Here is an 18,486-nt window from a genome sequence, read left to right on the forward strand (position 1 = left end):
ATACAAATCTAGGAGACTCACGGGGACGAACAGAGAGAAAATCATCAAGAGTCCTTTATATTCATCTTTTCATTTTTCCTTCCTGGACTGAAGATTGTAACCCTCCCTAAGATTTCATTATTGCCTCAGAACTTGTGAAATACGATATTGGCATTATTTCTGACATTTCTTCAAAATAGGACCCTTCTCCCCAAAAGATACATTACATAATAAGACCAAGTTGATTGTGGGAAGTCCATGAAGTAGGGAGAAGATAGGATTTGGAAGCAGGAGATCTGGATGGGAGTTCCAGCACTTCCAGTGATGAATGATGTCCCCCTAGATGAGACATTCAGCCCAGGAGGTGGTCAGGGACAGTGGATCACAGAGGAAGCTCTGGGGCCAGCCTGCCTGGGCACCTCACAACTCTGCCGCTTGCTAGCTGTGTGACCTCAGGCAACTTGCTCAGACTCTCTGATCCTCAGTGTATCGATCAAATAAGGAAGAAAATAATCCCTCTGTGTTGAGCCATTGTGAGGACTGAAATGGCACAGATAAAGCGTGAATACAGCACCTGGCTTTGAGTCTGTGGTTGTTATTTTCTATATCTTTAAGGGGAAACAATTACAACAGCATCTGCTGTGCCTATTTCCCAGACTTATAGAAGAATCAAAGTCAGACGATGTGAGTGAGGGCTCAATAGAAGCAAGCCAGGCACTGTACTAATAGGTGCTGGCTCTCATTCCACGAACAGTGCTCTCTGAGTTGAGCTCTGGGACCAATGCAGACCACTTCATCTCATGTCCTGGTGACTGGGCTCTCCTGGTGGCCCCTCCACAAGCTATCTTCTCCCTTTTCCTGCTCCTTTTTCCTAGCTGCCCAGCAGTGACCCAGGCAGCTGTCCTGTCACCTCTAGTAATCCCGGTCACCGTCACTGAGTCAGGGTGGTGTCACTGACATCCACAAGACTCCACCTCCTCCTTGTCATCTTCTGTCTCATCTGCTGCTGCCTGCCCAGAAGCTGCCATTACACTTTTTTCCCTCCGGAAGTCCAAGGGAATAGTGGGCTAGAACGCTGGAGACCTGGTCCCAAGACTGTCTCCAACACCAATGTCATGTGTGACCTTGAAGAAAACACTTCCCCAACCAGGGCCACTGTTTCCTCATTTCTGCTGAAGGAAGCTTAGTCTTGGACAATGGGGAATAGGAAGGTCCAGAGAGCAGGGCAAGGGCTTCAGAGAGCATGATGGTGGGGGTGTATGTCGAACCCACTCTCACACACAGGTGGAGCACACCTCTGAGCTCCAGGCCCCTGGGCATGATTGAGAAATGTTATGAATGAGAAAACAACAGAGTACCTTGTTCACCGTGTGCTCCTGTTTAGAGGCAGATAGACCTGAAGTCCCAGCTCCAGCACTAACTAGAAAACTCTGTTTCCTCATCTGTAAAATGGGGATAATAAAAGGGACCTATCTCATAGGATTCTATGTGTGAAGGTTAATGAATTATTACACGCTGAGTTTTTAGGATAGGGTCTGGTCTGTAAGAAACACTTATAAATGTTAGCTAACCTAACTCATAATATTAAAATTATGGCATATTATCTCATTTCATTTTATATCATTGAGTTTATTTTATTTTTCCAACAACCTTATGGGTAGGCTACTACTGTTTCACAGACAAATAAACTGAGGCACAGAGAGGTTAAAGGATTTCCCCAAGGCCATGCAGGCAATAAGGGATGAAACTAGGGACCTAACCCAGATAATGTAGCACCAGAGTTGATGTTCGTAACCTCCATACCATATCCCCTTTTGGTTCTTTGCCAGAATTCTATGAATGTGTGGGAGACAAACAAAAGGATAAGAATTATCTATCTAGAGCAATGAATTCTGAGACTGTACCAATCCTAGCACTCTATAATTAATCTACAGGGTTGTTTTTCCCACCTTAGCCTGACTTCCTTCACTTCCCAGCATACTTCAAACCCTCTTTGCTTCCTAGATTGCATGCGTGCACTCAGAAAATATCACAGTTACATTAATAACTCCAGTAACACAAGATTAGGAACGTATATATGTTCCTGGGAAAAGTTCTATAAGGCATCCATGCCATCAGTGGATAGTAGCAGTGGTACCTGCCGTCTTGGAGTCTCTGCACCCTATGAATGAACAATCCCAATGACTCTGAGTGTCTTCAGAGAGAAGCCATTGCAAAATGGACCAGATTTACCTGCAGGGTTTTCCGAGTGAGCCAAGGGATTTCATGAGTGCCGCTCTTTTCCCATTTGAATTCTCTTATGTGGAAATCACTTCCCCATTGCATACACAAACAAGGTAGGGCAGACCTAAGATGATTGCTCAAGTTTTGTTTTCTAGAGGCCCCTTAAAATGAAAAAGGAAATGGAAAGGAGAAAAAAAAAGTAACAATAATCATAGTAATAATAGTAACTTCTGATTCTACCATTTATTGAGCTCCTGCTCTCTTCTTGGATATTATTGTACAAATTAAGCCATGGAAGAGTAAATCAAGTAGCTGGATCTCCAAGGGCAGAGCGAGAGAAAGGGCTCCAGCTGAACATGCTCATTTCTACTCTCAAATTTACCAATCAAGTAACTCAATCTACCCACTTGAGAAGAGTTAGGGTGAGGCAGGTAACCAAGAGTATTCCTCTAACAAGTGTCTCTCCACTTCGAAGGAAATATCAAGAGTGGAGAACGGGTACTAACACTAATAACCTGTGTAAACACTCATAACTCACTCCTGCTAACAATTTCCATCATGGAATCTTTCAAAGTACCTATCATAGACCTCCCTAAGAGTTTATCTTGTCCCATTTCATTCCTCCATCCTCTGCCTAAGCAGTGACGAAGAAAAGGGTATTAACCAATTTATTTACTGCTTGTAAATAATCACCAGTTACTTAGGAAAAAAGAAAACTGGGTTTTAAGGTGGTTTACAACATTCAGGCACAGGTAACAGAGGGTATGACAAAACTTCCACTTCTAGTCATGATGGAATAACTAGTACTAGATTATTTCTACTGTTGAAAACTACTGTAAAACTGGGCAATATCTGAAGAAAATGTTTTCAGATATTGCACAAGAGTCATTATAGGATTATGATCCCTGAGAGAAAGTAAATGCGTGAAGTAAGTGCTACAATTGTTCTGGCTTTCTGCTTGAAGGTGTTCTATGCTCTGCAGGATAAAGAGGTGGAGCCCAAGAAAACATGGTGGAGTTACTGGACTGAGAAGGCAGAGATTAGAATTTGGGACTGTTGAGGAGCACTGGAATTTACACAGTGGGGTGCCAGAGAGGAAGGAGATGCACAGAAAGGGAAATTCAAAATCTCCATAGGGATTCTTTTAAGTCTCTGGCCATATACTGAGCTGTGCATGTGCATGAAAAGACTTCATTTTGGTCTAGCAGGTAACAGCTACTGGGAAGCTATAAGGTGAATAGAGATTTTGAAAATCATACCGTGCTAGTAGTTGGTGCCATTCCGAACAGACAAGGGACAAAGACCTCAATAGACTCTCCAGGTGTTCAGCTGAATCTCCAGAAAGGCCAAATCTTAGAATTAGAGTCATACTAGCCCTTAAGTAAAGTCTACAGTAGACCCACAATAACAAAGCTTTAAAACAAGCCTTAAAAGGATCAAACTGATCCACCAATAAATTAACTACCAGCCAAAACAAAACCCAACAATTTCTAAAGGAAGACAACAAAACCAAGACTCTCATCAATATAACAACCACAATATCCAACATATGATCAAAAGTTATTGAACATGAGAAGGAGCAGAAAAATATAACCAATAATCAAGTGGAAAAATGTCAATAAACATGGACATATATATAATGAAGATATTAGAACCAGCAGAAAATAATAAGAAACATAAACATCTTTAAGTATCTAAATGAGACACTAGATATAATGAGGAAAGAAATAGAAAATCTCTGTAGAAAAATATAGACTATTTTAAAAATGACCAAATGGAAAATTCTTGAACTGAAATATAAAATAAACCCGAATAGAAAAATTCACTGGATGTGTTGGAATATCAGCAAATTAAACACTGCAAAGAATCAGTATAATTAAATATAGGGCAATAGACACTATTCAAAATAATGCACAGAGAAAGGGGGTGGGAAAAAATATAAAGAGCCTAAGGGACCTGTGAAACAATATCAACTGATCTAATATATGTATAATCCCAAATATATGCAAAGAAGAGAGATTAAGATAGAAAAAATATTTTATAATATAATGGTCCAAATTTTCTAAATTTGATGAGATTAACTTATACTCCAAGAAATTTGGCAAAGCCCAAGCAAGATAAACCAAAAAACAACAACAACAAAAACAAACACAACAAAATAAAACAACAACAACAACAAAAAAAACATGATGTTCAGAGACATCATGGTCAAATTGCTGAAAACAGAAGATAAAAATAAAATATTAAAAGCAGCTAGAGGCAATTTAAAAAAACTATTACTCACAGAAGAACAATGGTAAAAATGACTACTCTTCTCATTAGAAATAATGCAGATCAGAATACAATAAAACAACATCTTCAAAATGCTGGGGAAGGGGGGAGCTGTCTATTTATAATTCTATATCCAGCAAAAATATTCTTCAAAATAAAGACATTTTTAGATAAACACAAGCTGAGATAATCCATCACTAGCAGACTTACCCTCTCAGAAATGTTAAAGGAAATTCTTTATGTTAAAGAAAAAGTATACCAAATGGAGGCTTGAATATATATAAAGTAATGAAGAGCCTCAAAAATGGCAAATATATGGATACATTTAAAAGACAAGATTTTTGTTTCTTAATTTCCTTAAAAGATAATTGATTATTTAAAACAACATTAATAACAATATGTTATAAATTATGTAATTTATAACATATGGAAGTACAATGTATGATAACAGTAATACAAACTACAGAAAGGATAAATTGAGATTTAGTGTTATACAGTTCTTACTGTATATGTAAAGTTGTGTCATATTAATTCGTGATAGATTGTGATAAGTTAAACATGCATATTGTAATCCCCAGAGCACCTCTTTAAGAGAAATAACACAGAGGATCCTTTCGTGGCCTTTTGGCTAAGATAAGTGTGAAAAATAACACAGAAATATAGCTAAAGAGCCAATGTACCAGATAAAATAAAATACTAAAAAATACTTATTTTTTAGAAAAAGTAAAAAAGAAAAGGAAAGAAGAAAAATTAAATAAGACAAGTGAAAAATGAATAACAAAATGGTAAAGCAGACTTAAACTCAACCACAACAATAATTGCATTAAATATAAATGGACTAAATATTTTAATTAAAAGGCAGAGATTTTTCAGACTGGACTAAAACATTAAGACCCAACTACATGCTTTTTAAAGGGATGTACTTTAAATAGAAAGAAGAACATGCCCTGAGCTGAGGAGATTTTGAGAGACTGTAGGAATGCAGGAAAACACCTCACCAAGATAATCCAGACATTCATGGGTCCCAGAAGATCTAATTCAGGAAATGAAACCAGAACATGAAGCCCTAATGAACAGACATGGGAAACAAAAGCACAGCTTTCAAGGCTAGCCAATTTTTGAAAGATCCCAGCAAGTGTTGAGTATGGGAAAGACTTCACAGTGAGCTGAGCCCAGGCTCTGGGTAAAATCTTTTGGCAAGACTTTGACATGGTAATGTGACCTGGCTGGATTCATGATAGTTCCCAAATCCAGAAAGATACCTTCCAGAAAGATGAGGCAAAGTAACTGGGCAGATAGAGTGGGGATCTGAAGAGAGTCCCTGGCTCAGGATCATGAGCCATGGTGGAGTAAGCGGAGCTTTGGCTTGGATCCTTCCTGGCACTCAACATACACCCTAGTCTATCCAATTCTGGGTATGGCTGGAAACTCAAGTTTTTATTTATTCCGTTTCTACACTAATTCACAATGAATTTGGGGCAATGTATAAAAATATAGTCAACACTAAAGAAGAAAATATGTTCTTGAGGAAATCAGGCAGAGGGAGGAAAGGGAAGCAAAATCAAAAAGCCTGGAGTCTGCATACTGAACAGACTCACAGAATGTTTAGAAGTGAGCCAAAAAATTGCTTCTGAGACTCCACAGAAGCAAGACAAACAAAGAAACACAGCAAGCCCTTCTGGGTGGCAGGTTGGGGACACAGCTGGATGAGCTCATAGGTAAAACAAGATGAAGACTGTAGATGGGATTCATCTATTAATGCATCTGTAAGGAACTTCCCCCAGACAGGATCAGAGGAAAACACTGGAGGCTAATATTTTGCAAACTGCAGTCACTCCTTCAAAAAGTCATTATGGAGTACATTCTGGGTGCCAGGCACTGAGCTAAACACAAGAGGAATTATGTGAGTAAAACAAGTGATCCCTGCCCTTATGGACATTAGAGTCTGGCAGGGAGGCGTGTGTTTATTTGTTCTTGTTGGGCATCTAGATACTGTTGTAGATGCTGGGTTACAGCAGTAAACAAATGATCAGAAATGTAAATGTAACAAGTGTCACGACAGAACAATGCGGAAAATGCTGGGGACCATGACATCAAATCAGGGATCTAGCCAGGACTTGAGAGAGTCAGAGGCTGGAGAACAGGGAAGGCAAGGAGTAGCATTTGAACTGAGCTTTGACGAATATAGAGACAGGATTAACAGGCAGAAGATAAGGGACTATACCAGATGGGAACAAGCACACATCCATGAAGGACATGAGACAGGAAGCCGCATGGTGTGTCTGAGGAGCAGGTGGGGCTGGAGCACAGGCTGTAGAAAAAGAGTTAGGGGGCTAGAAACAAGGAAGGAACAGACCTGACAGGATGGCATTGCTCCTATGATGGATTTAGGACTCAATTGTAAGAGCCATAGGAAGCTGTTGAAGGATTTTAAGTTGGTGCATGATGGTATAATCAGATTTGTATTTCTGCAAGATCATTCTGGCCTATGTGGGGAATGACTTCGAGCAAAGTGGAGTGGACACAAGGAGAACAAACAACAGCTCTTTCAGGGATCCAGGAGGGAGACAGGACAGCGGGCAGCTTGAACCAGGGCGGATGGTCTGAAGATACAGACAAATGAATAGATGCAAGAGATTTTCAGGAAGCAAAATAACAGTCTTCAACTCTTCATTTGGAAACCTTTCCTAAGGAAGGCTCTGATCTCTTCACATTGAGCCAAGTGGTTTTCACATCACCAAAAAGATCCCTGGGATGGTGGAAACAGATGAGCGCAGTGGTTAATGGCACAGACTCTTGGTCAAGTTATGCAACTTTGCCCTGAGCCTCAGCCCTCTATTCTGTGACACGATCTCCCAGTGGGCTTCTGAAGACTGCACAAGCACATGTGATCGCCCTCCTGTTCTCTGGACACAATAAGCAAGTGTCCACCTCTGGCTCTTTGCACTTCCTGTTCCCTCTGCTCTTCCTCAGCCATCCACGTCTCACTCCCTCATCTCCTCAATTTCTCATCTCCTACCTGCCAGATGATGCTGTGTAAAAATGCAAACTCTTTTTGACCACTCCCCCAGCACATCCTCTCTCCCTTCCCTGATTTATTTTTTCTGCAGCACTCATCATTCTTATTTTGCATATCTTCCACTAAAATAAAAGCTCCATGAAAGCAGAAATTTTTATCTTTGTTCACTACTGTATCCACAGCACGTGGTGCATACTAGACACTCAGAACGTAGCTCTTGAATGAATGAATAGATCATGTTTGAAAATCATGCAGGCCATATTAATTGCCCAAGGAATAAAAGCGATCAGTCTGTTGACAACACCAATAATACTAATTTTAAAAATTATAATATAAATTCCTTCTTCTGATGCCTTCCACAATGCCAGTTTTCTGTTTGGAATGATTTCTTTCATCACAATGACTACTTGTTTTAGCAATTATGAAAACAAATCTTTCTCATTGGCCTCAGTGTTGTTCATTGAAATCGTGCCCTGACTTTTTCAATTAAAAAAAAGCACAAACCCACAGCATTCTAGGTTGACAAGGACCACAGGGCAGGGCTTAGACTTTATCCCTTAGGATGAAGCCCACAGAGGTTCCCTCTTTCTGCCCAACTTCCTCAGAGCTCATTTTACTGCCACTGGGTTGATCTGAGGGTCAGAGATGCTGAGGCTTGTGTCTGCTGCTCACCAATGCATTATCTATTTATATACGTTGCCATTATGTGTAAGGAGCTGAAATTGGAAAGAAGGTAAATAGGACATCTTGATTCTGAGTTACATTTTCCTGTAGTGCAATTGAAACACGATTCATTCTATTCTTACTGCATTGATCGGTAATTTTCATTTTCTAATTTCAAATAAAACCTCTTGCTGCAGTCAAAAGTGGTTGGCTCCTGGATGTAACTTCACAGCTCATTTTAGCTTCATCACTTAAAGACGTTCTGTTACCATCAGTCTTAAGTGGTAATTCCACTTTTCCAATTAGACTGTGGGAACGAACCAGATAAATGGACTCTCATCCCCCAAGCCATAATCTCAGCCCAGCCATCAAGACTGGGACAATGAATACCCCAGGAGCTCTTTCCTGTCATTCCACTCCAGAGCCACAGCCCTCCCCGTGCACCCTTTCTAAATAAGCCATGCTTTGAGGGGCAGTTGTATTTTGAGACATTGACTCCCAAGTGATTTGAACTTCTTTTGAATAGTTCTAACATCCAACACAGTAAAGGCCCAGATACCAAGTGGACAGGGCTCGTTTTTAGCATCATCCAAAAGGTAGCCCCTTCTATCATTCTTCCTTTCCTCATCAACGTGCACACACGTGTGCATGCGCACACATATACACGCGTGCACGTCATCTAAACCAGCTGCAGATGCAGAGGCTCCTGTGTCGTAGCAGAAAGACCTAAGACTTCATATCAGTAGGCATGAGTTCAAGCCCTGGTTCCACTGTGGGGCCTTGAGCAAGTCATTGCCTCCTTTGGGATGTTAGTTTTCCGTATTCATGAAACAGACAGGCAATTTTGAAAAACTATGTAGCACACAGGGATATTGGGAAAGTGAAATGGCATTAGACACAGGAAAGCATTCTAGGGACTGCCAGTATGAGGTCAGAAGACGGCCTGATGGGGGTTGGAGTGGGTCCTGGAGAATCTGATAGGCTTGCTGGCATGGGCCGTTGCTTCATTCCATCTAGCAGGCAGCATTTCATTTCCCCAGCCCCACTGAGGCTTAGTTGCTTTGGCAACAAGAGGAAGAAAATAAGCCTCATCCTCAGGATCTTAGTAGTCTGCTGTGGAGACTCAGTGACGTCTTGCACATGAAAGAATGTTAAAAAGTAAATGCCATGTGAATATATATGATTATGGTTGTGATCAATATTGTTATTTAACTACATAATTCAAATATGCACTTCGTGCATCCTATGATGACCACATGACTAGCATTTGTGGATGGAGAAACAAAGTGGAGACCAAGATAGACATTCCTCTGAGAAGGGCAAGACAAAACCACAGTCAAACCTGGGGGCCAGACTGCAAGAGAAAGAAACTGGTTATCCCTTGCTCCTGGGCTTCAGGCTGATTTCTTTCCTCTGAAGTCCTTTGGTCATTTTATTCATGGACTAGACACCTCATGTGTCTCCACTGTACATAACCACCAGTGACTTTCTTTGAGGTCCCAAGTTACATTTCCTTCCCTCTGTGCTTCACGGATCTAGCATGCTAATCCTGTTTCTTGAATTTATGACTGCCCAAAGCCCCCTTCTCTTTGCCTCTTAATGGCAAGTATGAATTTTTCATACAACAGGGAGAGAAAAAAAAGAGAAGTCAGCTCAAGAATTGCTCTGGATAAGTTGTTTCTCCAGGTTTCTGCCCCCAGGGAGTCCCTGGCACATCCTGACATCTTCCAACATGATTCTATGGAAAAGAAGGGCCTTTGGGGTCAGATCCCTCTCTCCAGATGTGAATCCTGTCTCTGCCATTTACAGGCTGTGTGAACTTGGGCCGGTTATTACTGCCTTTCTCAACTCTAAAATGGGAACAACATCAGCTTCAAAATGTTCTAGCGGGGAGCCGACGAAATAGTGGATGTAAGGTGCCTTGCAGAGTAAAATCAATGTTAATCTCCTTCTTACTCTTCTTCCTTGAAGTGCGGGAGGATAATTTTAGCAAGGGAGAGATTGGAAGTGAAAACTATTACAAAAGGGACGAATGGCCTATAACGGAGAGATGCAAGTTGCTGAAAATAAACTTCAAGCCCTGCAGAAGACAGCATTTGGTAGCTCAGATTCAGCGGTAGAGGCCTGCATGCCTCTGGGTGGGTGAATGTTTATCAGACACCCCTGCAGTTCAATCTGCATCACTTACTTCTGCCAGATCTCATGCCCTCTCTTAGCCTCAGTTTACCTCACCCTGAAAATTGGGTAATTCCTTCCATTTCACATCTGTGCTGTGATGACCAATGAAGAAAAACAATGCTGTTAACAGTTGGATTTGCGAAGCCCTCAGGGTGGACAAAGTCCTGAAGAGTTAAAAAGTCTACAAGACACTTTTTTGATTTCTGTCTTTTCCTTTGAATTATCATACAAAACATTACCATTTAAAGAGCCAAAGTCTCTTTTACTGTATTAATGCATGATTGTAAAACACTTTCAGAGGGTAAGACCATCATTTCTTACAGTTTCTCATTTATTTGAGAGGGTCTTTAAAGTTTGTTTTCTAAGAAAGCGCAACAGGTCTCTGTCACATTCAAGTTTAAGAGACATACAGGAGGCCGGCACGGTGGCTCACGCCTGTAATCCCAGCACTTTGGGAGGCCGAGGTGGGCGGATCACAAGGTCAGGAGATCGAGAACATCCTGGCTAACACAGTGAAACCCAGTCTCTATTAAAAATACAAAAAAACTACCCGGGAGTGGTGGCGGGTGCCTGTAATCCCAGCTACTCGGGAGCTGAGGCGGGAAAATCGCTTGAACCCGGGAGGCGGAGCTTGAAGTGAGTTGAGATCTCACCACTGCACTCCGGCCTGGGCAACAGAGTAAGGCTCTGTCTCAAAGGAAAAAAAAAAAAAGACACAGAGGAAAGATGCAGAGACTGGAGCCACCCAGACGATCAATGCCAAAATGTTCCCTTCCCCAGGGCCCTATGACCCCAAGTCACGGCTCCCATGGGTGTGTCCTGGAGATCACCAGGGCCCCCGCCGCAGGCCAGTCTGCAGGGCACAGTCGGTCTCACTATTAAGCATCTCAGCTGGCCTCCCGTAACCAGGCACTGTAGAAAGAAAGTCCTTTTCAAGGAACTGTCTGCAGAGAGGACCCTTTAAAAAGGTAAGGGTCTGCGGCCACTGTGGGAAGAGAGAACTGGGTGAGGAGCCCGGCACAAGAAAGAACAACCCACCGCTCCTTTCGCGATGAAACACGTTCCATCACAGCTGAGATAGAAATGGCTTGTGTCTCCTTTTGTTTCGGGGAACAGCCCAGCTGGGGCGGGCCTAGGGGCAACCACAGCAAGCAGTCACACAAAGCCAGTAACATGCCCGCTGAGCCCTTTCCCATTAGGCCTGAGGCAGGCACCCGTGTTGCAGATAATAACTGGCCACTTTGGGACGTGTCGGACAGAGACAGGGGTCTGGGTCGAAAGACTCTGTGCAGAGACCACCAGCGGCCCTTCTCCCCGCCGGGGTGGGTGCCCTGGGCCCGTTCCGGGACTGCAGGAGAGATTCCGAATCCTCTGCGGTGCGGGAGAAGCCGGGGCCGCGAAGAACTTCGCGTCCCTTCCAGCCTCTGGAAATTGGCAAGAGCCGCGGACCCTAAACCCAGGCCCGAGAGGAGCTGGGCGCGCGGCTCTCGGCGCAGCTCTGGGCCTGCACCGTGGGATTCCGCTGTCGCAGCGATCAGGTCACGCGTGGGGACAGAGGAGGCCGAACAGATGCCTACCACGGCACCAGCTGCTGCGCTGCGCCCCGGGGACGTGGAGCGCCGAGAGCACTGCGAGAACGCAAGCAGGACGAGCTCTGCCGGCCAGAAGCTGTGGCGGGAGCCTGGGCGAGGGGCGGCACCTGCCCGGGGCCGGCACCTGCGGGGGGGCCCGCTCCGCCTTGCGGAACTGAAGGAGCGACTCGCGGCTGCCGCGAGGACCCCAGCGCAGACGCCAAGGAGCTGAAGTTGCGGACCCGGGGCGGCGGATCCCGCGGCTCGGGCTCCCTGGCCCTGGGGTGGCTGCTGCTCGGTGCTGCTGTGCAAGAGGCAGCCTGGAGGGGAGGAGAACCTGGATTGGCACATGCGGGGCTGCTGGGGTCACCCCAACCCCAATAGGGTGCCCAGAGGCGGGGAGCGCCACGCAGCTGGCTGGGTTGGGGCTTGTTGAAGCGTCCTGGAAGCAGCGTCTTTAAGGTGGACTCCAGGTCTACGCACGTAGGACCCCGGTCCTCAGAGCCCCACCTTCCAAGAGCCACAGCGCGCGCGCTCTGGGAGCAGCCGCCACATCACACTCTCCGGCAGCCTTCGCACTCCCAGACCCATCGGACTGCTGGCCACAGCTCCCCCAGCTCGCTGCACTTCTGCGTGTGTGTGTGTGTGTGTGTGTGTGTGTGTGAGAGAGAGAGAGAGAGAGAGAGAGAGAGAGAGAGAGAGAGAGAGACAAAATCCACAGAATGTGAAATTTTCCACTTTAACCGTTTTGAAATGTACAATTCAATGGCTTTTAGCACATTGACAATGTTGTGTAATTATCACCACTATCCAGTTCCAGAACATTTCATCACCCCAAAAAGAAGTCCGATACCCGTTAGCAGCCATTCCTCACTCCCCCATCCTAGCCCCTGGCAACCACCAATCTGCTTTCTGTCTCCACAGATTTGCCTCTTCTGGGCATTTCCTATAAATGGGTTCACAAAATATGTGGCCTTTGTAACTGACTTCTCTCATCATGTTCTCACAAGACTCGGCCATGTTGTAGCATACGTCAGTGCCTCATTCCTTTTTATGGTTAAATACTATTTTATTGTTTGCATATACCACATTTTATTTCATCAGTGGATGGATATTTGGGTTTTGCTCAACCTCTTGGCTGTCATGAATGGGGCTGCAATAAACATTTGTTTCAAGTACACGTTTTTGAGTACTTGATTCTAATTCTTTGGGTTATATAGCTAGAAATGAAATTGCTGTGTCATATGGTAACTCCATATATAACTTATTCAATAATCAACAAACTGTTTTCCACAATGGTTGTCAACTTCTTTTTGTTATTGGTACATAATGGTTGTATATATTTTGGGATACATGTGATATTTTGACACATGCATACAACGTGTAATGATCAAATCAGGCCAACTGCAACATCATCACCACAAATATTCACCTTTTACTTATGTTGGAAACATTCCGGGTTGTCTCCCACAGCTATTTTGAACTATAGAACAAATTACTGTTATAGAATGTTGCCTTACTGTGCTATCAAACACTAGAACTAATTCCTTCTATCTAACTTCGTGTTTGTACCCATTAACCAATCTCTCTTTATCCCCCTTCTCCCACTTTCCTTCCCAGCTTCTGGTTACCACCAATCAACTCTCTACTTGCATGAGATCCACTTTTTTAGTTCCTACATATGAGTGAGAACATGTATCATTTGTCTTTCTGTGCCTGGCTTATTTCACTTAACATAATGACTTCTTACCATGTTGATGCTGATGACAAGATTTCATTCTTTTTTATTGCTGAATAGTATTCCATTGTACATACATGCATGTGAGTGTGTGTGTGTAATGTATACATGTAATGAAAGTGACCCTAAGTTATTCATGGTCATATATATATATATATATATATATATATCATATCACTTTTTTAAATCCATAGATCTACTGATGGACAGTTAGGTTGATTCTATGACTTGTCTATTGTGAATAGTGCTGGATTGAACTTATATTTTAAATAGCATTTACCATAGGATACAATCAAGCACATAGTGATTATTTGATCAATATTTATCTTGCCTCATCAGAATGTAAGCTCCATGAGGCAGTGACCACTGAAGTTCCATTTACTTCCATCTCTCTAGTTCCTAACACAGGGATGAGCCCCAAATGGTGCCCAATAAATACTCACGGAAGGAAGAGAGGAAATATCCATGGACGGCAGAAAGGAAGAGATGGAGAAAAAGAAAGAGAGGGAGGAAAAGAAGAGAGATGGAGGAAGAAAGAGAGAAAAAAATATTTGCAAAAATAGCCTTAACTATTCCCCTCCCTCTACCCACTGCACTCTGCAAGTGACTTCACAGCTTCTCTTACCAAGAGGTTGAGGCCATGACACCACCACTTGAGCCTGGGCAGGCCTTGACCAATAGAATGAGCTGGAGAGGCATGGTGCCCTTTCTAGGCTTCAGGAAGCCCGTGTGCTTCTGTACTCTTTCAGAATGCTGGCCAGCTGCTGAACAAATGAGCCAGGGCTAGCCTAGTGGATGATAGAGACATTGCCCCAGTCAAACACCAGACACGAGTGAGGATATCCTAGACAGCCAGCCCCCGAGAGAACCAGAGAGGAGCCCCACCCATGAGATCAATTAAGACTGATCCAGGACAGCCTAACTGCCCAGCTGATCCACGGGCTCAGGAACCCTAATAAACGTGTGTCGTTTTAAGTCACTGCATTTTGGGTTGGTCTGTTACCCAATAGATAAGGTATACAAAACTGTCTTTCAAAAATCTGTCCCTCTAACGAAATACTGGCATTTGCAACAACCTGGATGGAGTCAAAGACCATTATTCTAAGTGAAGTAACTCAGGAATGGAAAACCAAATATCTTATGTTCTCACTTGTAGGTGGGAGCTAAGCTATGAGGATGCAAAGGCATAAGAATGATATAATCGGCTTTGGGGGTTTGGTGAGGGGAGGATAAAAGACTACACGTTGGGTACAGTGTACACTGCTCAGGTGATGGATGCACCAAAATCTTAGAAATCACCACTAAAGAACTTACATAGAACTAAAAAACCACTTGCTCCCCCCAAAAAAACTATTGAAATAAAAAATAGATTAAATGAATAAATAAATAAATCTGTCCCTTTGTTCGTATATCCCCTCACTGTTAAGGCCTCCTCCCAATCCTGTCTACACTGAATTCTTTTCATTTTCAACCTCTAATTCAGTCATCCTCCTTCTGGTAGCCTTCCTTGATTTCACCAGCCCATACTACACTTTTCTAAACTTCTATAGCCTCAGTGGCATGGTGTCCTGCTCAAAGTACATTCCAAAACTGTCTTGGTTTGTATGTTAAGCTGATGGGTGACCAACTAGTTTTAAACTCCAGGAGGATCAGGAATTAACTTCTTCCTCCTTTGAATAGCTTTGGAGTCTTATGAATTGGGGCTAAATCTGGCCTCCTTCCCCTTTGCCTTAAAGAAGTTGCACATCTGTAGTCAGGTGCTTGAAAGCGGAAGTTCTTGGTCTGAACCCTGGTTGTGATCCTTCGTATCTGAGTGACATCAGAGCAGTCATGCAATAACTTGCACCTCAGCTTCCCACCTGCAAAATGGGCACCGTAATTCTTCCAAGGAGATCCCACAGTTAAAGTGGGTTTGTGCATTAATACACAGTAAGAGTGAAGCTCTAAGCAGATGTGAGAATTTCTTCTCAGCCCTCATTATCTTCTTTGCCATCTCAACCTGACTTCTTAGTAAAATTGCCTTGTAAAAGAAGTGATGGGCTCCAGCATCTAACCCTGAATTCTCCAGTTATCCTCAATGCTAAAGCAACTACCATGGCTTTGGGAAAGCAGAAAGTGAACCAAGGACTACAGGGCTGGAGCCCCCCCAGCTTCTGCCCTATCAGCTGGCCAACTGACTGTTCAACATGCCTTTTGCCATCTGCCGCTTCTGTTATAGCAGAGGTGCTTCCCTTACCCTGAGATGCGGGTTCACTTAGTCTGGGGTGGGCCCCGGGCATAAATACTGTTAAAGCTCCCTTGGTGATTCTGATATGCAGCCAGCATTGAGAAGCACTGCTTCAAAGTAAGCATTGCTTTATTGGTGCATTCATTGGTTTGCTTGTCAAATATTTATTGAGCACATACTATAGGCCAAGCCAGATATAGGTACAGGAATCACTAGCACCCAAAAAAGTGATGAGTCCATGAAGGAAACTATTCATGGAAGGAAGGAGGGAAAGAGGGAAGGAGGGAGAGAGGGAAGAGGGAGGGACAAAGGAAGGAAAAAAGAAAAAGAAAAGAAGGAAACAGAAGAAAGAAGGAAGAAGGGAGGGGGGACTCATCCTGCAATTCCTCTATCACTCTGCCCCTGTCGCACCTGTCCTCCTGTCCTCTCACCTCCCACTTCCCTTCAGGAGTCTCAGGAAGCAGGAGCTTGTGCCACTTCCACAGCACAAACACAACAGAGAGAACAGGGCTATTTCAAGCACAATGCTTAAGCACCCTGGGCAAAGGAAACCAGAATCTTGGTGCTGAAAGTGGGTCACCCCAAAAAGACACAATTACCTTTCTTACTCCAAATTGAACCCAAATACATTGCAAATGGAAGCCACTGGGATCAGAGAAGTTAAGTGCCTTGATGGTAAATGGTCATGTGACAATCTCCTGATGCCAAGTAGGTGTCCTTTCCAGGGTGCCCTGTGCCCTCCACCTCTTCTGTTACGATAACCGTGATTGCCACCAGTTCTGAGCACTTCCTCCCTGCTGGGCACTGTGCTAAGAGTGCCCTATGCTGTTTCATCCTTACCTAGAGGCAGGCCCTATTACTCCCCTCTAGGGCTGAGGAACTGCGGCTTAGAGAAAACTCATCTAGGAAGTGCAGAACCCGCATGAGAAGCTGGGTCATCCTGGGTGGAGCCACGGGGAACGTGCTTTCCTTTACACCAAGTCGGTCAGAATGTTTATTGCATAATCATTTCTCATTTTAGAAAGGGTCTGTGTCTTCTTTATCATTGGATTCCTAGCTCTTTGCACCCTGTCTGGCCACGCACAGGCACTCATTAAGTTCTTAAACCGGCAGAACATAACTAGCACTTACCACTATTGATAAGTATATATTCATAAGGTGTTTGCTTAATGTCTATCTCTATCATCAGCCTTAAGCCCACAAGGGCAGCGACTGGCTGTGTTTTCTGCATCTTGTATCACCAGCATCCACCCTCTAGGCCCTCAGCAAGCAGCTTTTGAGTAGATGGATGCATGGCTCCGTGGAGATTTGGGGCACAAAGCCAGAACACCGTCAGTACTTGGTGGGGATAGCTGCTTTCAGATCACCAGAGAAAAGGAAGCTACCCCAGGGGACAACCCAAGACCCTGAGAGGAACGAGGCCCCCTTAGGTAAGAAATAAGGACCAGAGGCAAAAGGGGCTTCCCTGGCTCCATTTTCAGATGGGGCCTTTTGGAAGCTCTGCCACAGCTTGTTAGCAACACTCACCTGGACCAGGCAGTTAACCAGGAACCAAGTTAGCTGGGAACCAGCCATGAGGTCCAATGTGCTCAACTACAACTCAAGATGTCGGCAGCCCATGTATGGAGCTCGTGGCCTGGGCTGCTCGTCCTGTTCCCCAGTAAGCAAAGGTCAAACACAGCACTCCCCGGCCCCGTGATCAGATGCCCAATGTTTCATGTTCTTTACGCTGTGTTCACCCAGTTTCAAGGTTGGACTCAAATCCCTCCAAGTGTTGTTGGAGGCAGAAACACTGAAAGACGGGCATGCTGTCATTGTGCTTTCCACCAAGGTCACAGTGCATGACCCTTCCCCCCTACACAAAAAGCTGTTGCCATGGGAACCACCCAGGGTGTTGCCAACTTGACAAGAGACATTCAAACCAGGAGGGACATTGACCTGACCCCCCCACCTCACATACTCCCCTAAAGTGCCAGGGGAGAAGGAGCAAAGAGAGTGTCCTTTCCTTTACCTGAAGCACTTGCTTATTCATACGCATTTAAATGAGGATGACAAAGACATAACTTCCATTACAATTTGCTACCAGAGGTGGAGAAAAAAAGCTGGAAAGGATGGGGGTGCCATTCATTGCTTTCAGCCTCCTCAGCCCCAGGCCTAGGAGAGAACACAATTCTCTGTGTCATTAGCATTTGGTGGGCAAAGGGACAGCTCCCTCAAAATGGGGCCATCCCTAATGGATAAAGGAAAAATCAAATATTATTTCTCAGCAGATGTGCCTAGAACTTGTTTCTCATGTTACCAAGTTCAACATCGGGGAGGCTTTGCCCAGGAAACCTACGTGGCATAGTTCCAAGGTCCTTGAGCAAAGAATGATTTGTACATGGGTGGAAAAGAACTCAGAAGAAGCCTTTGTGACCCTTGAAAATTACAGGAAATTCCTATTGCTGTGTCCATCAATAAGGTCTGATGGGAACACAGTCCACGTGTTCATTCCTATATCATCCAGGACAGCTGTTGCCGTATAGTGGCAGAGATGGGTGGGAAAAGGGGAGAGCAGGTTGCCAGCCAAGCAGGGCCCAGCACTCCACTGGACCCACCAGGCACAGTGCCTCAGGCC

This window comes from Macaca nemestrina, chromosome 7, assembly GCF_043159975.1.
Source record: "Macaca nemestrina isolate mMacNem1 chromosome 7, mMacNem.hap1, whole genome shotgun sequence".
NCBI classification, from domain to species: Eukaryota; Metazoa; Chordata; class Mammalia; order Primates; family Cercopithecidae; genus Macaca; species Macaca nemestrina.